Source organism: Haliotis rubra, unplaced genomic scaffold, assembly GCF_003918875.1.
Source record: "Haliotis rubra isolate DU_JTF1 unplaced genomic scaffold, ASM391887v1 Scf388, whole genome shotgun sequence".
Lineage (NCBI taxonomy): Eukaryota > Metazoa > Mollusca > Gastropoda > Lepetellida > Haliotidae > Haliotis > Haliotis rubra.
In genome coordinates this window covers 890,626-918,378 of record NW_025767066.1, presented here as the reverse complement: position 1 = coordinate 918,378, position 27,753 = coordinate 890,626, and the positions used below count along the sequence as shown (strand labels likewise).

The 27,753-nt window shown below is 40.3% G+C and overlaps 1 protein-coding gene across 2 annotated transcripts in view; it reads left to right on the top strand.

Annotated features, from left to right (window-relative positions):
- The first annotated feature begins 3,138 nt into the window (after nucleotides 1-3,138).
- Nucleotides 3,139-27,753, top strand: part of LOC124286621 (leucine-rich repeat protein 1-like) — an 81,776-nt gene continuing 57,161 nt past the window's right edge. The window contains exon 1 of one of the 2 annotated variants that reach the window (XM_046723004.1): nucleotides 3,139-3,261. The gene's annotated coding sequence lies outside the window, so the exon portion shown is untranslated. Of the gene's footprint in view, nucleotides 3,262-3,306; nucleotides 3,369-27,753 lie in introns of those variants that run through there. The other variant, XM_046723005.1, reaches the window with a different exon arrangement.

The following is a 27,753-nucleotide window of genomic DNA, read 5'->3' as shown; positions in this document are numbered from 1 at the left end:
TGATTAGAAGCAGGACATTCTCTGCACGGAGGTTCATACATGACGTGCGGACTGATAGGAAGCAGGACATTCTCTGCACGGAGGTTCATACGTGACGGGAGGACTGAAGCAGGACATTCTCTGCACAGGTTCTGACTGCACGAAGAGGACATTCTTGCACGGAGGTTCATATGACGTGGGGACTGACTGGAAGCAGGACATTCTCTGCACGGAGGAGGTTCATACGTGACGTGCGGACTAGCAGGACATTCTCTGCACGGAGGTTCATTCTCTGACTGGACTGATAGGGAGCAGGACATTCTCTGCACGGAGGTTCATACGTGACGTGCGGACTGATAGGAAGCAGGACATTCTCTGCACGGAGGTTCATACATGACTAGGGGTGACTGGAAGCAGGACATTCTCTGCACGGATTGACGTGAGGGACTGACTGGAAGCAGAACATTCTCTGCACGGAGGAACGTGCAGGCAGGACATTCTCTGCACGGAGGTTCATACATGACGGTAGAAGCAGGACATTCTCTGCACGGAGGTTCATACATGACGTGGGACTGATGGAAGCAGGACATTCTCTGCACGGAGGTTCATACATGACGTGGGGACTGACTGGAAGCAGGACATTCTCTGCACGGAGGTTCATACATGACGTGGGGACTGACTGGAAGCAGGACATTCTCTGCACGGAGGTTCATTCATGAGGTGGGGACTGACTGGCAGCAGGACATTCTCTGCACGGAGGTTCATACATGAACAAGAATGATATTCAGAATAAGTTAATAGTCCTATAACGTGTACGTATTCCTATGAAAATTACATGTCTGTGTTAGTCGTATCTTCTAACTATCAGTATTGATAAAGGTCGGACTGTACTCTGTGGCTACCGCTGCACTTCACATTTACTCCATATTGAAGATTTCTCATATCACAATGACCCATGAGAAAAACAAAAACAAAAACAAACTATAACACTGGTCTATTTGAAAACGAATATCATTTTCTGTTATTGTGTAAATTTGTAAAACCATACAATTTCAAAACATCTTACAATCTTAGGCATAAATACATTCGTGGAAAATGCTAAATCCATCCCATATCAATTAAAGGTCACATGCAACCAAAAAATCAAACATAATTAAAACACAATTATCACTTATTCATGACATATAATATACATTGCTGGTTATGAAAAAACATATAAACAAAATTATAAGCGTACAATCGCAAATCAAAAGTGCAAAATTGTGTACTTCGGTTTACTTCCCAAGAAACGAAGCAGCCGGGATACCGAACCCAGTCAGAGCGGGTGGGTGTGCACTCAAGTGTAACGGCTGGTTCATTTGCAGACGCCCTCACGGCTAGTTGTGTGTGTATATATAGAGATGTTGGGTTTTGTAAATACATGCTCATTTTTTGTGTATAACATTTTGCAATCAACAGACATTATAACATGTCATGTGTTCAACTATCACACCTGCCTGTCTGTGTAATTACATAATGTGACAGAGACCGAACTCGGGCCATAAATCAATGCATTTTGTTTATGGTGTATAGCCTGATTGGTGTTAAGTTCAAATTGCATGTGGTCAGTGATAGCAGCTGTGTATTGAATACTGTCATTAGCAGACAGGCAGGCAGACACACAGGTGTCAATAAAACAAGACATTGAGTTTTGTCTGTGACAACGACATATCTATATCACAGTTAGAAATTCTGTCAACGCTAAATAATGACATTGCTTTTAAGTATCGAACTGAGAAAGTGTCTCGGTAAGAAGAACGTATGGTGAAATAGACAAATGAAATTATATAAACAGTTAATTTATTGTCATAACATATAAAAAAGCTCGCGCCTGTGAGATATCAACAAAACATTAGAAAAATAGCTCACACCAAAGCCTTCACCGAGTATTCACCCGACAACCCGCTTCCAAGCTGCGCGAACCTATTTACTTGCGCACGTGCTATGAGCGCAGCCCAGCTGTTGAAACCCGTTTTCCCCAGAAAAGTCTGGGGAAAATTAGTGAAACGTTTGAACTCCGATTTCGCGCGGTTTTTTTCATCGCGTTATTTTTCAACTTTATAAGTTGAATTTGCATTTTTTGCCGATTTGTTTCGGTCAGTCCATACCGAAAGGTATCAGAATCTGCAAAGTTGTGTTTTACGTTGCATGTGACCTTTAAGTTAAACGTATATGCCACGGTGAAAGCATGAAAAACCTTTCAATGTTTATATTCCAATCATGGCGTCGGGGCTGCTAGGAATGGAAAAATCCACTGGTATATGAATTGTATCCATCACATCGGAGCATAATGATTAATAATATAAGTGTAACAGAAAACCCTCCTCCAAGATATATGACAAAAGAGATGATTTCAACTTTTTGATAGTCATCTTTCCAACATGTTCAGCAATATTCCATCATCTCCAGCCTTTGGTGTTTACAGTTTTGATGTACAATCGGACATGCTATGCTCTTTTTATCAAGATTTCAATGAATGTCATACGACTCAGAAGTTGTTTGATCAAGGTTACAACATTCAAGTCCTCGGTAATGTTTTCAGAAAGTGTTATAATAGCCATATTTCCCATGCAGTTCGAAATCTTGACTTATACCATACGTTCCCGATCTTCATTTTTAATGAACAATTGACTATCCTTTGTATGAGTTTATGACGGGTGATATCGGTGGGGAAGACCACTTGGTATCAGTATTTCACTATGTGATGGTGATTTATAAACACATGATCATGGTCGGAATTGTAGAACTGAGTGTGATTATAGCAGAGATTTCTTATGGTTGTGGAAAGGATTTGGGACTTTTATTTACCTAAGTTACAATGGGTCACTGGCGTAATAAATGAAGAATATCGATATTTGAACCACATGTTTCATGAGTCCCAAAAGACGAGAATATTTCAAACTATTAAACAGAACATGAAATCCATATTATTTGCAACATTGGCCTATTTCAAACACTTTTCTGGTTCATTTCGCGAAAACGCACATCCTCTGCTTTCATTCGGGAGGTATCGGCCTGTTTCGACGTTGCCCCATGTCCGCTCCTTTGTTCCGCTTGTAACTCCGAGATATGTGAATTGGTGTATTGAAATCTGAATGCATTGACAACATAGTTCGTTGACACACAGTGAAAGATGTTTATAGTTCGGATCTGTAAATCCGTCGGAGACGTAACAGCACATTTTCAAAATATACTTATAGGTTCTCGGTTCGCGGTTTCTTCAAGGACGCAACATCATATGAGGTAGAGCTGCGTAGTGATATTTGTATTTTAAAGCAACAGATTGCCGCGGAATTTGACTGCACTTCCGCTGTAAACAGCACTGCACATTTTATCATTGAGAAACTCAGGTATTTCCCCATACGCCAATATTTACCATGTCCTTCATTCAGACAAGACTGTAGGTGTGTGTGCGGGCGTGTGCGAATTCTATTATTCCTGTGGCGACGGTGGAAGTCCACTTTAATCTCAAGAAACCGCTTACACTGTCATATGATTATGAACAGCCGAGAGCTGCGATGGGGTGGAACAAACAACACCCAGCATCGTGTCTTGGACACTTTTGCGATTCTATGCTATCCTTGAAAATGCCATTGATGATGATATTTATGGAGATGCATGTATGGTGTGAATTTGCTAAACACACACACACACACCCCACACCTTAACATTTATGCACAAAGTAAGTGCTCTAAGGGACCGTTCATAATTTATGGCTAGGGGGGGATGATGATTTTTATGGAGAAACATGTACAATGTGAATGCCCCCAAGAGTTTATGTACAAAGAAAGTGGGCCTATCTTTAGAATACAGCACCACAAACTTTAAAAATACGTCATAATACCCTTTTACGTAATGTAATGTGATTTTGTTCGAAAGCATGTTCTCGAAACAATGCCCTATGACGCCTGCATGGCAACATGGTTGTCTAGCTCAGCGAGTGCGTATAAGTTCCGCTCACTGGTGTTTCATCTCTACGAGCTATGTCATTGCATAAGCCGTACGATGTTGAGAGGTTCCAGTAGTTGTATACCGGCGGATGCGTAATATTTTGCAAGCACCAGTTTGAAATATTTTTCTTTTTTCACTAATACGCTCATATTTATTTGTATTACGGGGTGCTGAGGTGTTATGTTTTGTGTATTATTGTATTTTGTATTTTTTAAATTTACATATATCCTCGAGTCATCTGTTTTCGTTCAACATCTGTTTTTGGTCGGCCATTTGCGTGTTCATTTCTCGCGGTTATTAGCGAGTTATTATGTCACCAGACATGTTATTTTTAGCAGGATGTCGACTGCTTCAGCTCTGACTAACAAAATGCTTCGTGTGAAATTTAGTAAGGTACATGATTGCAAACACATGTAAATGTTACGTTTTAGAACCGAGTTTACTAATGCATAAATTTTCATGTAATCAAAATGCTATATCTAAAATATCGTCAGCTCCACCTTTTCAGTATAGCGTTGTCTGCTTGTTTATGTTATGACGTATCATTATCACATGACATATCACGTGTCGTTGCCGTCATAAAAAATATATATGGAAACTGGATAGGGTCATCTCTTATTACGATTTTCTAAAATACTCATTTAATTTTCGAAACTGCAATGAGTATTTCTGTGTCATGGGCCCAGTGTACTCATCCTGCATGCTGTCATTGGGTCCACCTCAAGCTGTGCATCTCCGTATGTGTAGTGAGATCTTCTGATGAGTTTTGGTGCCCTTGTCAGCGGGAACCGGAGGAGTGAAACATGCCTGGACATGTGGTGTAACTAGCAAAGTCTTATCATGGTTAACTTTGACATGAAATTATTACGACCATAGGTTCTAATAATTATTATTGGAACTATGAGAAATATTATTTTTTCTTATCCTGACTCATGCTTATTTGCTTGTCTTCTTCTGGCGAACCTAGTGGAACACTTGTATCTCCCAATTGAAGTTCCCTTCAATCAAAAATCACTCATTAGTACTCACCACGAGTTACCTCCCTTCTGTAAGCGCGTGAACGAGGGCGCCACCCAAGCCAATGTGCCTCACTCTCTCCTTCTTCGCCCAGTGAGCTGGACATGAGAGCGCCTGTGTCTCCCAACACACTATATCCTTTAATTATATTTAGTTAGTTCCTCTTATACGTTAGTATAGAGGTAGTACTAGTATAATTATTCAATTTGCATTGATAATTAATTGTGTTTCTGCTGTTTTATTCACGGTTCGTCGTGTTTGTTCAGTAGGCTACATTAATGAAAAATTGCACAGAATTTAAACTACGTTATTCTGATACCGATCCACATTTAAAATGCCCTAGTTGCATTACTCCATGTTCCTTTGATTCTCGTTGTAAATTTTGTATCAATTTACCTATCTCTGCCTTTGACAAATATTTATGTTCCGTTTATAGACGGAAGGCAGATAAATCCCGTAAACAGAATTCAAACATGGCTAATAGATCGCAAATTAATGTTTCATGTCAACTGTTGACTGAGGACACGCCACCGGCTGGTGGCATGCCTGAGTTTCCCTCGGCGGATAAGCGTGGGACGCAGTCCGCTATGTCCAAGAAGCGACCTGGACCCGGTTGTATCAAACTTTAATGAAGCATTAACGTGCCATTAAACGTTCATTAACTAATGTATCATTAAATTCTGTTGTACTAACGTTTTAATGATGCTCTGTTGTCATTAGTGCGTCATTAACTTAATGAAGGTCCTGGGGTATCATTAGAGCGTCATTAAACTTCCTGGAAAAGTTAACATTGCTCCTAATTTATGAGTATTAAATGTCGTATCTCATGGTATAAACTCAGTTTGAAAAGTAGACACTGCTGAATGTTACTCCTAATTTTGCTATGCGTTAAAAACAGTAAATTTCTCTGCTTTTTATCCTGCACTGATAAAAGTACTGTGCTACTATTTTTTCAATTTGGCATCTTTACGGAAAGTGTTCAGCGAACAAAATTCTGCCTGATACCTGAATGACATAGGTATGTATTAAATTAGTTTGTGTGCTTATGTATAACGTTATACACTCAATCTTAAAAGTGACTCGCAATATGTGTTGAAAATGGATTTTCCCCTATGACGTCAAATGGCTACATAAAGGTCACACGCTTATAAAGATAAGGGGGCCTCACTCCGGTATGCTTAATACTAAGTCATTGTAACTCAGATCACTTGGCGAGAATTTGCTGTGAATAAGGACACAATATTTTCGTGATGTTTTGTTCACGGAATTATCGAAAACAATGATACTCAAAATATTTGTAACAAACGTGCACCTGGCCAATGATTATACGCCATTGTTTTGTCTATAACAAAACATAAACAAATTCAATGAACAAAACATATCCTTTAATAACGTGTGCATATATATACATTTCATGAAATAAATATATCATTTTTATTTATTATGTCAGTTTCACTTAGGTTTAAAATACTAAATGTTGATAATGAAATTAGTTTCATGAAACCACATGTGAACAATATGCAAAGTATACATTAATAATACAAGTGTAATCCGCAGGAACGTGTGATTGTATTTACTCTTATTCAACCGACCTTCACCTCAAAGAAATTGCCACATATGTCCAACAATGTTGATGTATGACATCACTACCGATGACCGATTTCTCATGAAATGGCGGCTTCGTGGATATGGGTGCCAACGATTTTGCGAGGGAACCTTTGTCCATAAATGTATGATGTAAGTAATCGGAAACATTCTGACTATCTGCGTATGGTTGTTTGTTTTTATTGTTTTCATTGAAAAAGTCAGAAATGCCGATAATTGCCTATGCCGTTCTCCATTATTTTGCGTCTCGCATGGCGTCACGCTGCACAGAACTTTCGTATGAATATATCAAATTTCAGTATTGTATCTGTTTTAAGTTTTCTAGTTCTTGCTCACGATACTCTTTCCGTGCATATTCTAAAAATATTGAGCTCATGCATGCTACTTAATAGAGCGAACTGATGTCTAAAAATTGCGAAAATGCTGCACAGTATAAAATCTGATTTTTGCTTTGTTTATATTTCTAGCAAGCTGTGTAATGAGCACAACGTCCCGTTTTCACACCCAATATGTTTCGTTTTTCTTAGACACTTGGTTTTAGTGACAAAGACCATTTGGAATTTGATTCTAAAATGTATGAGGAATTCAGCGATGCATTTGTCACAACTGAATATGAAATATACATGATGTAATAGGCGCCCTATGACTGGCCTTAGCGAAACTTGATTTTGTAAACACTATCCAATATGGCGGAAAGCTCACTCGGCGCTCTCAGTGTTCGTGTATTTTCCAAAACATCCCAACCGATTCTAGGTTTATCGGCGACGTTTCAGAATTATTTAGGCGTGTTTCTTCACAGCAGTCGAAATGTTTGTTTTTGTTGCGAGGTTTAGCCCTAAAGATGCCATTTTGACAGACGACTGAGAGTAACACTTACATGTTTACAGCACGGAATTGTGGGAAAAGATTAGGGGAATCCCCGGATTTAATGAAAATATTTACATTAGGACGTCATTAGATAATGATACGCTAATAAGTGTTTGATACAACTGTTTTTAATGATGCCATTAACTAATGATGCATTAAGGATTTAATGTATCATTAGGGTTTAATGTTGACATTAGTTAATGAAGCAATGATACAACCGGATCCTGCATCTCAAGAGCTGCCGTCTTCTCAGTCCAAGTCGAGGAAACCATCCATATCATCTCGTACACTGCGTACACCAAGATCTACACCTTCATCTAAAGGGAAGTCAACAAAATCTAATAATTTTGCCTCTGATATCTTACCAGTTACAGAATTAGCATTATATGATGATGATTTGCCAATTATCATTCCAGAAGTTCGTCACAAGAAACGGCCCGTTTCTGCGACTGTCACCTCAGCGCAGATGAACACACAACCGGAGATGCCGACTCTATCTCCAGAAATTTTATCAGAGGGTCCCGTCACCTCTGCAGAGAGACATCCCTCATCAACGCAGACCGCTTCAGACAACTTGATCAACCACATAATGAGGGTGATGGAAGACTGCTACGGCTTACAGAGGCCTCAGAGCAACAGGCCTCAGAGCCCACCCCATATTAAGTCATACAGGGCCTCAGAGCCCGCCTTGGCTTCGCGTAGGGCCTCTGAGCCCATAGACGCGCCTCCGCGAAGGGCAACCCTGCCCGGAGTGAGCTCTTTGCATAAGGTATCCCAGGCCGCCTCCGTGAATGAGCCAGAGCCTCACCTTTTGCAAGAGGCTTCGCGGAGAAGGAGCGCTTCGCCGAGCACGCACCTTGTCATGCACGAAGGGCGTCCGCGAAGCAAGCGCTCATATGTCAGATCGGACACTGACTCCAGACATTCGCGTAGGACGCGAAGGTTAAGTGGTTCTACATCGCCTAGAAGACGATCGCTTAGCCCTCAACGTTCGAGAAGTCCAGAGCGTCTGGACATAATATGGAGCCCTTTTTCAAGACTCAGGAGATTGATGAAAACTTTAAACTTATCAGTGATTCCAAGTCCAGAAGTTATAGGGTAGAAGATCGCAAGATGGCCCAGTTAGATACCATTTCCGGAAGGATGTTCTTTGGACTTAATAGATCTAGGACTATTAACGAAACTCTCATCACCAAGTTCAAGAACTCCACGGATGAGGAAGACAGGATGATCTATTCAGCTCTACTTATGCAGAAAAAAGATCAACAATTCCTTACAGACCATCTTTCAGCACTTACTGAAACTACTACCATGACACGTCGGCAAGGATTACTAGCCTCCTGCTCTTGGAATAAACAATTCACAGAGCCCCTATACACAGCTCCATGGTCTTCACCCTTACTGTTTGGTGGCAACATTAACAAGGTCTCCAAGGAAGTATCAAAAGATTCTAGAGAAGTACTCATGATTAAATCTATGGATACATTAGCTTAACGTCTTTAAACAATCAGCACAGAGGTTTCGGGCAAGTCCAAGTTTTCAGGGCTACAGAGAGCACGGATAAGAAATTAGCGGCCGTTAATAATCCCAAGGATTCTTTTCGTCGCCCGTACAACAAGTTCAGAGGAGGATCAGCTAGAGGCAGATCATCCAGAGGTGCCCATGGATTTAAACGATGAAAGTCAGGTTCGGAACGACTGGAGTCTTCCACCCCCAGTCGTCCCAGTACAACCTTCTCAAGTGGGTGGACGCCTACAACTACACTGGGAAAACTGGGAAATACTTCAAGATCCGTATGTATCCAACATCCTTCAGTACGGATATCGTCTACAACTCAAGGCCAAGCCACCGTTAACAGTCAACCCACCAGGGTTCAACGTTCATCTGGCACAACTACCGATGTTAAGAGAAACAGTTCAGTCTCTACTAAACAAACAGGCCTTAGAAGTTCTCGATCAGCAAAACATCATACCAGGTTTCTACTCCCCAGTTTTCCTAGTGCCGAAAAAGAATTCCAAAGAGAAGTATCGTCTCATTTACAACATGAGCACATTCAACAGAGAATTTCTATGCAAACCACCAGCGTTTCGCATGATACATTTACCTCAACTCCGTCATCTAATTCGTCCACTAGATTACATGGTAAGTATAGATCTGCAGGACGCATACCTACACATTCCGATTCATCCCAGTTCAAGGAAATATCTGAGATTTATGCTAGACGGCATACACTACCAATGGAAAGTACTTCCCTTCGGAATCACTTCGGCCCCATGGATATTCACAAGAGTAACCAAGCCTATTGTCTCATACCTACATCGTCAAGGCCTGCGGAATGCATTTTACCTAGACGACGGTATACAGGTGGATCCAGATCCACAGCGTCTCAGACTACAGCTGAACTTTACAATCAAGCTACTAACGCAGTTAGGCTGGTTAGTAAATCTACTCAAGTCGGACCTAGAGCCCACGCAGGATCTGCAGTTTCTAGGTATACGATTCCTTACAGCGCAGAATCGTATGGTAGTCCCGGAGGACAGATGGATCAAGATACAACAACTGATCCCCCAAGCCCTACTCTCTCCATTACCACTACGTCAGTGGCAGAGTCTACTGGGACTACTCACATCAGCTAAAGACTTGACACTCGGAGGCAGTCTTCAATTACGTCCATTACAAGTCCTCATCAATGCCCATCTCGAGGACCCTCTACCGTTCAGTCTACCAGATTACATCAAACCACATCTACTCTGGTGGACCAAGAGATTGAATGTTTGCGCAGGCGTCTCCTTAGTAGAGCCGGAATCGAAAACACATCTCTACGTGGACGCGTCACTAAAAGGTTGGGGAGCCCACCTTACCGGCAGGACAGCGTCAGGCCTATGGAACATTCAAGAGAGCTTATGTCACATAAATCTGCTAGAGATGCAAGCAGTCATAAACGCCATGGGTCACTGGAGCAACCTATTACAGAACGCTCAGTTAATGATTCACACAGACAACTCAACAGTGGCGTTTTATGTCAACAAACAAGGGTCAACAAGATCACTGAATCTTCTCACTCGATGTTTCAAACTGTTCGATTTAGTCGACAGTCTAAACATACGTATCAAAGCCTGCCACATTCCAGGAGCAAAGAATGTGTTAGCAGACGCTCTCTCTCGGCCGCACCAACCGTCGCCGACAGAATGGATGCTCCACACAGAGATATTCAATCAGATAATCATGGAAATAGGATCTCCCTGATAGATAGACGATTCAACAATTTGACAACCTTCAGATCGCCAGTGCCAGATCCATTAGCTTGGGCAACGGACGCACTAAGCATATCATGGGAGGGACTAAACGCGTACGCTTTCCCGCCTCCTGCGTTAATCCCACAAGTCTTGCTAAAAATCAGTCAAACGAAGAGCCTCGATCTGATTTTGGTCTCGCCTTACTGGCCAGCGAGAACGTGGTTTCCAGACCTCATACTAGGAATCGGAAAACCAGTACTTCAGCTCCCACTATGCTCCAATCTACTGATACATCCGCACACCAAACAAGTGCACAAAACACCAGAAGCATTCCGACTTCACGTGTGGATTGTATCAAGGCATGTTTGAATAAGAGAGGTTATTCCACCAGAGCGCGTAAGGCGGTCACGCTTTGCACTACGTAACTCTACTCAGAACTTGTAATGCGATGACAAATGGCTCAGATTTGTCAATTATGCTGCTAAGAAAGGATTTTCAGCCAGATTTGCTACACATCCTCAAGTGGCAGATTTCTTATGTTTCCTACGTCCAACTAAGAATCTAAAAGGATCTACACTGTCCACTTATCTTGCAGCCATAAGTTCAGTCATAACAATGAGAACGGGCGTCAAATTGACTAGAACACCGGAGTTACTTCGCCTTATTACGTGCCTTTTCGATTGGAAGACCAGAACGGAAGTTTCGAAGCCAGCCTGGGATCTAAATGTTGTACTTCAACACCTCACAAGTGAGGCTTACGAGCCATTGTTATCTGCGTCATATGAATCATTGACCCACAAAACCTTATTCCTGCTAGCGTTAGCCACTGCCGCCAGGATGTCTGAAATTCACGCTTAGGATTACGAGAGAACACGATTTGATGATATTCATAACATCGCTCATCTGGGACTTCGCTGGGATTTTATAGCGAAAAATCAACTACCAGGTCAACCAGACAGGTTGTTCCATGTCCCAGCTCTCTCATCCATACTTGGACCGCAGGATACGATGGACTTATCACTTTGCCCTGTACGTGCACTGAAAATATATCTCCAAAGATCCAAGCAAAGTAGAGGGAAATTCAAAAGATTGTTTATCCCTATATCTACCGCCTCACAGACAGAAGTGTCGCGCACTACCATTTCTATTTGGATCAGAACTGTCATACTAAGAGCCTACAAGGCAGCTGGACTGGACCCTCCAAGTGCTACTAATCCTCACGAAATTAGAGCACTAGCTTCAACTTTGGCTTTACATGGAAATTGCTCATTGAATACCACCATGGAGGGATGTTTTTGGAGATCCGATATGGTGTTTGCCAACCACTATCTGAGAGATATCACCACCAAGGATGTCTCAGGTATCCACCATTTCGGTCCCATGGTCCTCGCTCAACAGTTGACAGTTCCACGGAGAAGATAAGTCTATCTTGTTGATTTTATACTTATCTGATAACAGTACTAATAGCTACATGCTATCTTTATATATTTGCTTAAGTTAAAATATTATCTTAAGCTCAGTACTATGATTTATATCATAATAAAATATATACCTACAACTCTTACGAGTTTCTACTATTATATATATGTTCAGCTTAAGTTTTTTCCTTAAGCTCAGTCATATGTTCATTTCATAACATGTATAAGTTAACAAACTATCAGTAGTTGGTTACTATTATACAGCTTAAGTTATCTTTATACCTTAAGCACAATTCTGTTATAGCTTATATATATGCATATTGTAAGCTTACTACTTTGGTTCTTATAAAAGTATTCATTATAAACTATCAACAGTTTATACTATCACATTAATGGCCTTAGCTTAATTAATGTTCTATATACTTTTATTATATGCAGTAAATTGTAATAACCTTCCTTAAAGGCAGCTGTTATATTAACAGCAGGAATTCAGTTCAGTGCCTTCATGAAGTTCCCATAGGGTTATTACAATCATATCAGTTCAAATCACTAATTAGTAAAATCCAAAGTATATATAATCCCACCTCCTAATCCGTAGGATTCTACAAGCAAATAAGCATGAGTCAGGATAAGAAAAAATATGAAATTTTTAGAGTAAAATTAATATTTTTATACTTATCCTGACTCATGAGGTAAGCCCTCCCGTCCTCCCCACTTAACACTTTGGATTTCTCAGGAAAAAGAAAGTGTTGGGCTCAAAACAAAAAAGGAGAGAGTGAGGCACATGGGCTTGTGGTGGCGCCCTCGTTCCCGAGCTTACAGAAGGGAGGTAACTCGTGGTGAGTACTAATGAGTGATTTTTGATTGAAGGGAACTTCAATTGGGAGATACAAGTGTTCCACTAGGTTCGCCAGAAGAAGAAGACAAGCAAATAAGCATGAGTCAGGATAAGTATAAAAATATTAATTTTACTCTAAAAATTTCATTTTTTGGGACTGGATATTTATCAACTTTATATTATAAAAATATCAGCATAGCACGAATACTGCTATGAGATTTCTGTTTTACGGAGAACCAATGAAGTGAACGAAAACAGATGACGTCATTTCCGCATTCACGATCTTTGCGTAGCGAACTATGAGGCCTGCTGTGCGGGTGAAACACGAGGTTAATCCGTCAGATATTTGAATATCATAAATAAATAACAAACAAACGAGGTAGTTTTGTTTATTTTCGATTTATTTATGCACTTAATGTTACGTTGGTCAACAATCCTTACATGACCGAAAACCGAACACACAAGGATATATTTTTGTCATTCAGTAATTTGCATCATTACATAGAAAAGTTTTTTATTAGTATTTTATTTTTCGAAGCGGTAATGATGCATTACACTGAACACGTCAGTCATGTTTGTGCCGGTTCGGTCAATGCATTCTAATTATTAGTATTAATTCAAGAGGTTAGGGTTAGGGTTAGGGACCTAATCCAATATAGTAGGTACATGTCCGGTGTAATACGTGAGTACCATTTGTTGTTTTTCCTCTTGCATTTTAATACTTTTTTTCACACAAAAACGGGAAACCAAAAACGTCGAAAGTACACTATGAAATGGTTTAATGTAGAAATTTTGGGCTAATGGAAATTGGCATGAAATTTGCACTGAAGCCTTTTTCACACGCAACATTTGTTCAGCAATGATTCGAAGGCTAACTCACCCTCGTGCCGTCACTACACATGCTCATGTCTCCCTCGTTCCTTAGTGCGATCCACATTATCCTTACAGTGTTCCCTACATCACTTTTCTGTCACAAAATCACCGATTTATATAAAAGCGCGTCATTCATGCATGCAACGTGAAATCTATGTCTGACGCCTGACGTCAACAACCCTTTTCAGTTTGAGGCATATCGGCTCATTCCACGCCACACGTTATCTTGTAGATTACGAAATGGGACGAGTGTGCCAAATGGCATCGGGTCCATTCGGCAATTGTCCGTAGATTAAAATCACGAGACACCAAGTCTACCCGTAACCTTCGTAATTGTCCGTGACCTATTCGACTCTTTCCGTTCATTTCCGTGACGTCACAGGAATGACTCGATAAATTTGCACATTGTGCAACAGTGTGGACGTAGCTCAGTTGGTTAGCTGTCGAGCTAACAATCCGAAGGTCGCAGGTTCACGTCCGACGGGTTCTCACAAACTGGTTGCTTGTCTTAATGACACGTGACCTACGGCAGAGATCGCCCTCACGAGAAGTTGTGGTCCTGTATTCTAAAGGTGCTCCAGAAAGTGACCCCACCCCGCATGTCATGTACAAAATCAATCCCCCCCCCCTTCCCTTACCATAATTTTTTAGCATATGTTTATGTACCAAATTGATGACCCCCCTAGCACATGTGTACCAAATTGATGACCCCCCTACCTCCCAGAACTAAATGGGTAACCCCCCTTAAAATTCTTCTTTCTCATAAATTATGAATGGTCCCTAAGATAGCATAGAGCAAGCAAAAATTTCTAAATATTTATTTCAAGTTCTTTTCGATGATATATTGCTTCCCCTGCATATGAATAATGAAAAACCAATGAATTTGTCATTTTATTCCACCTAGGTTTGTTGTAAATATGAGACATTGTAATTGATTTTATGTATGCAAATGATGCCAAGTTTCTTATTTCTCAATAAAGTGACACCCAGCTCCTGTAAGGTTACTGGTGAGATTTTCCATCAAAACCCTTAACCATAAATATGTCCAAACCTTAAGGAACATTAGGGCAAACTATTTTAACATTGGAAAGCACCTTCTAAATTTATATTTCATACTTTTATGAAGAATAATGCAAATATAGGCTAGTCAATCTATGGTTTGACCTCAAACTAATTGCAACAGAAACAAATCCAATTGATTCATAAACTTTATGCACCTATTAACCATCCACAAAAAATCGGACCACCAAAAAATTCGGGAACATCCTTAAATTTGTGGTTGAAAATAGAAAATTCTATTGTAGATACTTAAGCAAATATGGTGCACCATAGACCGGAAGCTTACAAAGGGACATAATGCGTTTGAAGCCGACAACGAATGTTGTTTTCATAATCTTAATACTTGTGAGTTTTCCACTTGTTTGTGAGCAAAAAATAGCATTGTCCTTACATCAAAAGGTAACACTCTATCAATTTCAACATTAAGCCATTTGACATAAGGGTACATTCACTTATTTAGCTACAACATGCGACTCATTCACGCGAGTTAGTTTGCATTCACTTCGCTATGCACACTTGTAACAAACTTATCACTCTTTAGCAATGAATTGTTTGTAATAAATAGCAGGTTTCATTATCTTTGACTTAGTTTGATAACTTTTAATAGCCATGATAAGACCATTATAATGGAGAAAATTTATGTCAAGTTCAAAAGTGTTCTGAAATTCCCTGAGAGTACGATATGTTCCATCTAAATTGATAAAATCACGAATCTGACTAACACCTCTCTCAAACCAAGCAGAACAGAAAATAACTTCTTTACCAATTTTTAAGTGCTTGTTATAATAGATTGGTTCTGTGATGAATTCATCAAATGAACATGGTTGAATCTTATGTGCAAACTTGTCAAAAGCAGAAATACAATCAAGCCAAAATTCATTCTTAATATCTTTGGAGAGTGTACCTGCAAACAAATTACCAAATACAGCTAAATTTTCCATTTTGGGGGAGGAAGCATAGCACAAACATTTCCATTTGGATTCATAGCCAATATCCAACAACTTTCTCATCCAAGACAAATTTAAAGAACTAACATAAGAAGCTTCAACCATACCACGTCCACCCTCTTTAACAGGCTTACAAGCAACCACTCCAGAGAAATCAAGGAGACATTTTTAGTTGAGCTTCTTTCTTCTTAATTCATTTGTACCTTCAAATGACTTGATTCACAGCATCCTAACAGGAAAAGTGTGGTCTCCTGATTAGCCTACCGTATACAAGAATTGTTTGGGAGCAGAACTGAGTAAGCTCAGAGGTATTCACTATGTGTTTGGGAACAATGCTTTAGAACAGTCGTTGTATTGGTCCTTTGATTGGTTTATTATGTTGATTGTTAGATATAAAATAATTATTCCTTATCCTCTATGCCACAATATGAGTATGGTATTTTGATGTCATTTATGGATACAACATGACACAAATATTTTGAAAGTTATTTCCATGTGAAGTACCAATAGTCTGAGATATGCATGCCATGTTGGATTTAAGTACATTCACCATAGTCCATGGGCCAGACCCCTGAAATGGATGTCATTGGTACCACTCAGGGGGACTTATTGAAACAGTGTTTTTATTATTATAGTACAATGTCATGTGCTATGTTTGCAGTATGATCATGATGATGAACATCTGTGAATTTCAGCATGTTTTTTAAATCAGCTGTGAAATAGGGGTACTCCTTTTTGGTACAAAATGTGAATGAAGGTGTCAACTATTTACGTCCGAGAGGAACATGTTTGTATTTCCATCACAGAATATGGTAATATTCATGATAAATACTCAGCTAAAGACATTTAGAATAGTGCATTGAAGATAAACATTATTTTGTTTCAAAATGGAACGTTGGTCAGGAAAGAAAAAATTACAATGAGACGTGACGTGTCATTTTCTCTTAGCAGAAAATCTATGCACCATATCACTGAATACAGGTATAATACATCAACGATTTTTGTAAGTTTCTATTACAAGGGTGGAAATAACCCATTGCCCGTCGTCCGAGTCCAGTGTTTTTTTCTGTCAGGCAAGCAAATTTGTATGTCACACTGTACCGGTGTCAAGTTGACTTTCCAATGTTAATTATGTTGTTTATTTATAAAAAATCAACAAGAAAACGGCCGGTATATAGCGGAAAAATTATCAGGGCAAGTGATTTTACATGTGCCACTGTACCGGAGTACAATAGCAATTGTAAAGTTAATTCCACCCCTGTATTAAAAACTTATGTTTTGCTTCAGCTTTGAAAGATCACATTAATCACATGATTTAAAGTTATGGTCATTCATCTCACATAAACAAGGAAGTTCACAACATGGAAACAGCATCATCACCGCCTTCATTATTCTCTTCATCGTTATCATCTCCATAACCATTCTCATCTGCCGTACAGGTTTGCAGATGACAACATTGACATATAACAGTGCAGTTCAAACTGTTTTTCATACAGCTGCACTTTGATAGCGTGCAGGCACGTTGACATGTACAGGGCAGCAATTTGAGTACTGTTTCTGGAAAAGCAAGAGTTTATGGATGTTTCCATCATGAAGGAGCAAGCATACACTCTGAAACGTCGTGTTATTCACAAAAAAGAAGTTGACATCCATAAATCTTGCTTTTCTTATGTGTTCCACTTCTAAATGCCCTTCAAAGATTTGATCTGTTTCTGGAGCAGGTAAGCCTTTCATCCAGTCAGCAGTGAGATCCCTCCATCAGTTGATTTCCAGCTATACCCATTAGGGCTAGGAACACTGACTAAGATCTTGGTGTGGGATTCAGGCACTGTTTCCAGATGAATGCCTGGTAGTTGGCACGAGCAATATGCATCTGAAGACTTGTCTCTACAAGGAGGAAGCTGTGTTGACTCTAACTTGCCTCTTCTAGCACAGAACATGATGTACCTCAAATCATTACCACTTGTGACAACCATTTGGAGCCATAAAGGACACGGGTGAACGCTTCAAGATAAGACTACTAACTGGCTTTTTGAAACTGTTTTGAAGCTTTAGGATCTTCAAGGCCTGAAGTTTTCCTTGACCAGCAAAAGCCTGTATATGCACAGAGACTTGGAAGTGTCCAACAAACTTCCATCCCCAGGACTGAACCAAGTATTTTTTACATCAAGGTATCTGGTACGGCTTTGGCTATCACGTTTTGAAAACAACTTGGTCTCCATGATATTGTAGTTGTCAAGACTAAGCAGCAAAACATCTGTCTTCACAGACAACAGCTGCATGATACCCAGCTGCAGCCACGACATGCTTGGCATGGAGTAAAATATGGGCATCTGCCTCCTTGTTGTTGCATGTCAATGACTGTACATTCTTCAGCACTGATTTCAGTGATCTTGTGACACTCTTGCTTAAATGCGAGGTACAATATCTTACCATTCAACTGCAGTCTGTACCTTTCACTTTCCCATTCCTGTCACAGGAAAATTATCAGGCTGGTTTTGTTTCTTGACCTGAATAGAAACTTCTTCCACTCCTATATTTTGTAGTTTGGCATGATGTTCCAGAACTGTGTCGCACCTGACACACCCCTCGTCATTTCTTTTTGCATTCTTGATTGAAACTTCAAAACAGACATCAAAGATGACATAAAATCGCACACTATAGTGGCCTTCAAGCATGATCCTTCTGAAAATTGTATGAGCAAGATATGCAAAAGTTGTGAGCTGGCCCTTCACTTTCTGTATGAGACTCTTTCCATCAATCGACCGCCTCTGTGGTGTAGTGGTTAGAGCGTCCGCCCAGAGAGCGGAAGGTCACGGGTTCAATCCCCGACCGCATCATACCAAAAGACGTTAAAATACTGTAAACATACTTTTTTTCGCTTGGTGCAAATTTCGCGGAATTGACAGTTTAGACGACATCGCGCTGTCAATTATTTGCGTAATCAGTAATTGACAGAACTGCCAGCTGTCTCTTGGGCCTTAGAAAGCACCTACCCCCAAGACACCTGGACTTCCAGATCCAACTGATTGCAAAGATGACACTGAAGTCGTAATCTCGTAATTTCAAACTAGCCAGGTTGTTGTGAATGTGATGATTGATGTGTTAATTGACTATCAAGGAAAGCTTTTATAAATGAAGCTTTTTGTGATTTCATTTCATGATATGCAGGAATAAATATAAATAAAATCTTAATGAATAATAATAATAATAAATGTGAACTTATAATGCGCCTTTTCCATGCACAAGGCCCATGCTCAAAGCGCTAACAAAGGGGGTGGATAATATACATATATACAATGAGGGACTAAAGTACTGTCGGAAATGCTGGAAAAATGCTTTTTAGCCTTTAACCTTTATAAAGGTGATAAATGTACTATGTTGTCAATATATCAACTCGTCTATTTTTATTTCAACGGATTTAACATTCCCATGCATTTAAAGGGCAGTTTACAGGAGAGAATTTGGTACCAAAACAGCAACCTAAGATTTTTTCAGAGTTCAACAACAGAAATCTGAAAAAGTCTTTACATTTATGCTAATAATACAGGTGGTGTAAAAATATGAATGAACGTTTTTTCCTAAACAAATAAATGTTGAATGTTTGTGTTACTTTACTTAATTACCGTTTCTTTATTGAAGAAATATTAATATAAATGTTAAGTCTTGATAAATAAGTTTCCCGTCATGCATGCACATCTCTATCACAGCGTCCACTATGGCCAACGATTTGCAGTCGATTGTTGCAAAGGTTTATAGTTTTTTCTGCTTAAAGGTCACATGCAACGTGAAAAACACAACTTTGCAGATTCTGATACCTTTCGGTATGGACTGACCGAAACAAATCGGCAAAATGCAAATTCAACTTATAAAGTTGAAAAATAACGCCATGAAAAAAAACGCTAAATCGAGTTCAAACGTTTCACTAATTTTCCCCAGACTTTCTGGGGAAACGGGTTTCAACAGCTGGCTGCGCTCATAGCACGTGCGCTAAGTAAATAGGTTCGCAAGAGCTTGGAAGCGGGTTGTCGGGTGAATACTTCGGTGAAGGCTTTTGTGTGAGCTATTTTTCTAATGTTTTGTTGATATCTCACAGGCGAGCTTTTATATGTTATGACAATAAATTAACTGTTTATATAATTTCATTTGTCTATTTCACCCACACGTTCTTCTTACCGAGACACTTTCTCAGTTCGATACTTAAAAGCAATGTCATTATTTAGCGTTGACACAATTTCTAACTGTGATATAGATATGTCGTTGTCACAGACAAAACTCAATGTCTTGTTTTATTGACACCTGTGTGTCTGCCTGCCTGTCTGCTAATGACAGTATTCAATACACAGCTGCTATCACTGACCACATGCAATTTGAACTTAACACCAATCAGGCTATACACCATAAACAAAATGCATTGATTTATGGCCCGAGTTCGGTCTCTGTCACATTATGTAATTACACAGACAGGCAGGTGTGATAGTTGAACACATGACATGTTATAATGTCTGTTGATTGCAAAATGTTATACACAAAAAATGAGCATGTATTTACAAAACCCAACATCTCTATATATACACACACAACTAGCCGCGGAGGGCGTCTGCAAATGAACCAGCCGTTACACTTGAGTGCACACCCACCCGCTCTGACTGGGTTGGTATCCCGGCTGCTTCGTTTCTTGGGAAGTAAACCGAAGTACACAATTTTGCACTTTTGATTTGCGATTGTATGCGCTTATAGTTTTGTTTATATGTTTTTCATAACCAGCAATGTATATTATATGTCATGAATAAGTGATAATTGTGTTTTAATTATGTTTGATTTTTGGTTGCATGTGACCTTTAAAAGACAGAGGTAAACCTTTCATTAGTTTAGAAAGGGTTTATTACAGAACTTGTAGAGCTGTTGGCATGTCTTACCAACAAGTTGACAATATTGTAAACAAATCAGACAAGACAGGGACCGTCTCAAATGCAAAACCGGGACGTAAAACCATCCTTGACAACTTTGACAAAGGGAGTGCTTAGACGGGCGATCTACAAACTTCATGAGAAGAAAAATATATATAGTCTAAAGAAGCTACACCAGTGACTTCGTTAAATCTTTGGCCAATGTTCACAACTAGATTAAACTGACCGAATTAAATCCATATTTTTTCAATGAAATATACTGTTGACATGCAAAACATTTATTAAAAGTTGCACATTTCTTTCCAATGTACAGTAATTTGTATGTTTATTTCAAAACAAACACACATACACAAATGATCCTTTACATAACCGATACGTATTCTATACATACACATATTCAACATTTTGCAGAAAACATCTATTGAGATGACCCCTCGCCCGAGCATGTGCTCAGATGTCAATTTCACCTGTCGATAACGTGGATGCTGATGACGTAACACAGGCAGTTAATGTTTGTATCAAATAACGTCCCACTACCCCTCATTTTTCTAAGTTTTTGGTATTTTCATCAGTAAAATCACATTTTTGAGCATGTCTCAAAATTTATTCCCTCGGTCTACATTAGGTAGATGTTTCTTGAAGTGATATTTGTTATTTAAGTAACTGTAATACCTCTGAATTTTAAATATAAGTCAAAAAGCATTTTTCTAGCATTTCCGACAGTACTTTAGTAGCTAGTCATAATGCAGTGAAAACAGATGAGTCTTGAGAATTCGTTTGAAGGAATTAAAGTCAACTGCTGTTTAATGGTGATAGGGAGAGAGAATAAATAAAATACCCTTATTTTACCCCATTCCATGTGCGTTATATATATTACATTTATAGAGCAAAAACTGTAATCAAAATTACACAATGCTAGTATATATTTCGTTGGGTCATATAATAGTATTCTGTATTATATTTTACCGATGACTGCGTCAGAATTCGTCCCGTTATATTATTGTGCATGTTTGAACTTGATCGCCGGGATACGTGTGCACAGCTGATTGCTATTTCCGGTTCAAATACACACGGTAATCTTAATCCCTGTAAATAATACAATGAATGAATGAAAAGTTTATTCGCTGTGTATAAATTTTTCGCACTAAAATATTTTGCGCGAAAATATAACCTGTGCGATATATAATATGTTTACAGTATGGTACTTGTTGGTCTCTGCCTGGCGCTTGGCATTAATGGGTACAAAAAGGACTGGTCGGCTCGGAGTCAGTATAATGTGTCTGAGTGCGGTATTCATGCTTCACTGCGGCATGGTATTTCAGTGGGCTAGCACTATAAAACCAGCTTCAGTCTGGCCTAGTACAGGCAGCCGCACATACACATACATGCGCATGCACGTCGTCATATGAGCGATATATTCTCAAGCACAACGTTAAACCCAATTTCACCTCACCTAACCTTTCCATCAATCATGCAGGCAGAGTTATCAGGAATCATTTCTACTAGTGCGGCCATTTTCATGAGATGATATGCAAGCGCTGCCTTCTTGGTCTTCCTGAATGAACCATCAGATGATGTCAAGGACCATGGGAGTGGACCAAATGGATGTTGAAGCACATCACTCATGGATAGCTTTCTCCCTTCAGCTATGACCACCATTTGTGCGAAAAGATTCCTATCTGCTTTCAAAACCAATGTCTTGCCGTGATCTTAGTTGTTTTCCTTAGATCTGAAATTGTTCAGATTCATCATGTTGAATTCTGCTCTTTGTTAAATCTGGATGAGTAAACGTTCCACTGTCTGTTTTTAAACATTTCCCTAAGCTGTGGATTGCATGCACTCCTGTAATCAGTTGCAATGTTATGTCTAGCTACTGCTGTGGATCATGTGCTGAAGCCTTTAGTACCTCCAGGTGTTTGGGTATCCTTGTTATCTGTCTATAGCCTGATACATGGGTATTCTCCCAAATGTGTTTTGTTATCCAATCTGGACAGAGAAATCCCCACTTCTGAGGTGATTATATATTATCAGGGTGATGGGGCTCAGATATCTTCCATAATTTGTGCGATCAGAGGCAAAACACCATGGAATCATTGATTGAATGGCTGCAAGATAAAGATACCTGTCCCCTTCTCTTGATGCATGAATCAGACTGAGTAAGATCTCCACATTGGCCATGTAAGACATCCAACAAGTTGACAAGCTTACATTGTTGAAGCGAGGATGCCCCAGTTACTTCTCAAAACAGGAATATACCGTCAAGTTCACTGCTGGTCAAAATAGAGTCATGTAAATCAGGACTGTTGTCATCCTTGAGTCCTCCAATTTGGGTGAGGAGAGTTGAAAGTGTTTCTTGTTCTTCATGGTCATTCACTTCAAGCCACTTCATGAATCCACTCCAGAGAATGTCCATAGATGCTTCATACATGAGATTGTGAAGACGAGAACTGCATTCACAGATTATTCGGCGATGACCTCTGCTTCTATACAGATGTCACGCAATCCAGCATCTCCAAAGCATTTCCCAATAATTGCAAGAAAATTGCAGATGGTATGAAAAACTCCCAAGTCTGAGGACAATGCTGTGAAACTTGTTTTCATGTTTCCATGCACTTCTACAACCTTTGCGTACATTTCTTGATCAAACACTTGGCAAAGAACTTCATGTACAGTTGACATTGATGTTGATGTTGCTGGGGCATCAATAGTTGGTAAATAGCCAATGTTATCTTTGACTCTTTCCGTACTTCTGTGTGGAAACCCGTCCAACTCACTACTGTTTGGTTTGATGGATCAAATTGACGAGCAGTGCTCCAGATTATGTTCTTCAGTTTGTCAAGATGAACTGTACTTTCAAGATCAACATTAACCCTCTTTAATTTCAGTGGGTTAGGTCATTCCCCAGCATTGTATGAAGGAAGTGTGTATGGTTCAACTTGTAAACATCGCCTTTTTGACATTTGGTTTTGCGTGATAACAACTTCTTGTGGGCCAGTCATTACTTTTTGTACAGCAATTCCATTCACTCTGTGTTGTGCCTTCTCTGCTGAGGGTATCCTCCAGCCTGTCAATGTTGTCAAAGATAAGGGTTGTACATGAGGATGGATAAATTCTGGCAATATGATTCCCTGCTCTGACAGCTTCATCAGCTACTGTTGGGCAAGTGCTGTATCAAGTTCCAGCAATTTGGAGTAGGAAAGTCCATGACCAAAGCGGTTGATTATCTTGATGAGTTCCACATTGCCTGTGAGGGATTTGAAGTAGAAGCCATTGGTAGAAGCGTGTGTTTTGAGGTCATGTATTCTCCCTGATTTACATTGTAGAGAAGATCTTGGCTAAATGAGGTGATGAGGTGTTGACCTCTAGTGAGTTTCCATCGATACCTCCTGTCAACTAACAGCTCAGGAAATGTAATTGGTTCATTTGTTTTTGCATTCAGATAATATTTTTTTTTTTTTAAGTTCATAGGTGAAAAGTTGAAAAATAAACCAGCTTGCTTTCAATAATCATTTAAAGTGATTTTGGGTTGATATTGTCACTCTCAGTAAGGTTTATAAGCATTTTGAGAAAATTGGATGCATTTTAGGTGCATGTGCACTAAGGTGTACTACAGTAATATGCTGAATTTTTTAGTGGTCTATCATGCCAGAATCTGTTTCCATAAGGATAAGCTACATAAAAACATAATGAGAGTTGGCACCGTTGGGTGGTACCGACCATCCTACTTGGCCCATGTACTTCCAGTGAGAAGGATGTAAATCTCTGCTGGAGTTGTGCCCTCCAAAGTTACTAAGGAAGCATGGTGACAATAGACAAAGTATAGATGGACAACATTTCAGACATTTCAGAAGTTGTCTAGTACATGGACTACATCACAATTCATAGGATAGTAAGTCCCAGTGGACAGATTTACATGGAATTACTATGCCAATGATAGTCACAGGACCAACAACAACATTAATATTTTCATGATGGTCTAACCTGGCTTTGTTCCACAAGTTGCTTTCCTTGTTGCTGGTTGTAAATATTAATTACCTTCCTTATCTTCCTTCCTCCGAGGTTTTCATTTTGACTTGGAATGTTTGGCAAACTTACTGCAACTGTTAGAGATGGCAACAAGATAGGCCCTTCAATGTGCAGTGTACAACAGGACCTGAGCTGTGGATAATTTCCTCTACAAAGTCAGCTAACCCTACTTACCTGTGTGGGTAATGGTCACAGGTTGGTATAAGTGGGACCATCAAGTGGTATGAGAGGAAGACAAAGTACAATGAGAGCATCACACAATGTCTCATGTTTCTCGTCGCTAATGAAACAGGCACAAGTTATCATCTCCCTCACAACTAAGATCAATTGCCACAGCCACAAAGTTCTTCAAGGAGGGATGTCAATGCCTGTGAGATCTCAGGTTTTATTGAAGGGAGATTTTTGAGGGCAGCTCCAGTCCATACCTTTGCTTGAACAGTTTAGTTAAGTCTTTGAGAATAAGTTTGAGCCATAGAATAACAATAAGATTCTCCAGTGTAGGTGTTAGGTCTTCTTCTTTCACTTGTTCAACCCCATGGTGAGATATTCCCCCATTCTGGCAGAGCAAGTTGTCGTCAAAGCTGATAGACGCTGTAACAAATCCTCAGGGCATTCATTCGGTTGCAGATGAATGTGACAATGGTCAAGAAAATGACCTCCTGTCAAATTGAACCCAAAGTGAAGGCGAATAACTTGCCATATATTTGTCACTGAAGTGCTGTTTTTGACATTCGTGTTTCCTAAAATAATCTGACAATAATTTGTTATTTGACATAACAACAACTCCAGCATGCTGACCTTTTCTTGAGCCATCTGCTGTTATTGCCAAGGCACATCTTCACCATTATCCTCAAATCCCTGCAAGGGGTTGTTAACAGAACGTTTCAGCCAAGTGATATGAAGTTTTGTCTCCAGTGGTCGAATGTATTAATTGTTTCTGTTTTAGACAGACACCATTGCTTGGGAGCACGATGTGTTTGAGCCATAATGATCAGATGTGTATGATATGTCAATAATCATCCACTATTTGAATGCCTAGTCTGTCACAAATGTATGTGAAAGTCAACACGTTCCGGATATATGGTGGTCTTGGTGGAGTCTCCAGTAATCCTGCTGCCACCAGGCCAGGGTGAGACACAAACCAGTGATTATATTTTTACTGTTTATTGTTGGAGGAAAAACAAACATGTCGTGTCAATATGAGACAATAGATAAATTGCGACCAGAAATGGTGCAGGTGTTAACAGACAGACAACTAACATCAACCAAACAAGCCTCTACTGGCGCACAATCAAGTCATGACAGAAGTACACTCAAACCACATAGATACCATTGGCCACCATACCAGAGGAAAGTATCTGGTTTCATTTACCATCTGTCATCAGAGTAACAACTGTTATGTCCCACCCACCAGAAGATCAGTACCAATTCGACTGAGGGGGATGGATCTGGCGCAACCCGAGCTCAGGCTCCGGGATCATTCCGACCTATGGGCGACCTGATCCAAGCCTTTGCTCCGGTGATGGTTTGACCCTCGCTCCGACCCAGACTTCGACCTCATCGACTCAGGTCTCAACCTGTTGTTGGCTGGCGCCACGGCCGAGAGGCGACCAATAAACAGTTAATGGTCGGACAACCAAGTATCTTGGAGCCAAACCGGGCTACTGGGGAATCCTGCTTCAGCAGGTTCTTCCCTGCCACCTCGACACTTCAGCTGGTCCGTAACACGGTACAGCAGCTAAGGGTGGTGGTCCGTTCAGCCTATCCCTCTGCCCTGTAGGGAGAACTGGTGGACCAGGGTATGAGCGGTGATGATTCGTCATCACCTACTGTGCGGCAGTTGACTGACGTGCATTCTCACCTGGCTTGGGACAGCATTCGTACCTGTGCCCACCAGATGATGTACACCGTCATGGCCTGCGTTGGTTGTGGCTGTCAGTAGCACGCTCTCGCCAGCAACTTAGCAGGCAATACTTTCATTGCTCTACAAGATGGGTTGTACCCTCTTCACTGGGGCTCTCAAAGTAGTCCGAGAGGCTGCGGAGGCGGTCAGTAAGACTACAAACCCTTACTGGAGCATCCCTCTACATCTTGCCAGCGGTCCTCAGTTCTTGCCGCTTATCCTTGGGAGCCGGCGAAAGAGTCTGAAAAATGGACTGTTCCATTGCAGACTAAGAAAGGCAGGTAAGGGAAGCCTACCCCGGCTTCCTGCTAAATATCCCTCGGGCGCCCTTGGTCAATCACACACAAGCAAACATTGTTTTGCCAACTGTGGGAGTTCACTGCCTATAGCCAGACATCCCTGTCGTCGGCTGTCTGTCCAGGGATTGGGAGAAAGCCATCTCAAATCCCTGGATCCTGTCCACGCTCAGGGATGGCCACATGCCACAGTGGAAGTGAAGACCACCCTCCTTTTCCAGAGTGCGTCACACACTAGTGCCAGTTTCTCGAGAAAAGATGGACATTCTCCCCGCCAAGGTCTAGTCATTGCTGGACAAGGCAGCCATTGAGATGGTTCCAAACGGTCAGGAAAACAAGGGTTTCTATTCCACTTACTTCCTTGTGACCAAAAAGGACAGAGGGTTCAGATCCATTCTAATTTTAATAGGGCTGAACAACATGTCTTTCAGGATGGAGACACTGAGCTCAATGATCTCATCCGTAGAGGCTTGGCTCATGCCAATCGACCTCAACGATGCATGCCTCTGTTGGAAAGAAGTGAGGTCTTTCCTGTTTACTGCCTAGCTCATTGGCAGAAGTTCTGGGTGGAGGAAATCTATTATCCACACAACTAATTATGGTAAAACAGCTGACAGGAGTTAGGAATGAATTTAAGGAAAAAAATAAGATCTTAAAGGACGGTCACAATCTATCTGTCTAGTTGCATTTCAAAGGGGTTAATCAGGAAATTGCTGTTGTCATGGTCTCCGCTTTTACATGCAAATGCACACATTATGAAAGAGGATGGCTTCCTCATCTTATACTATA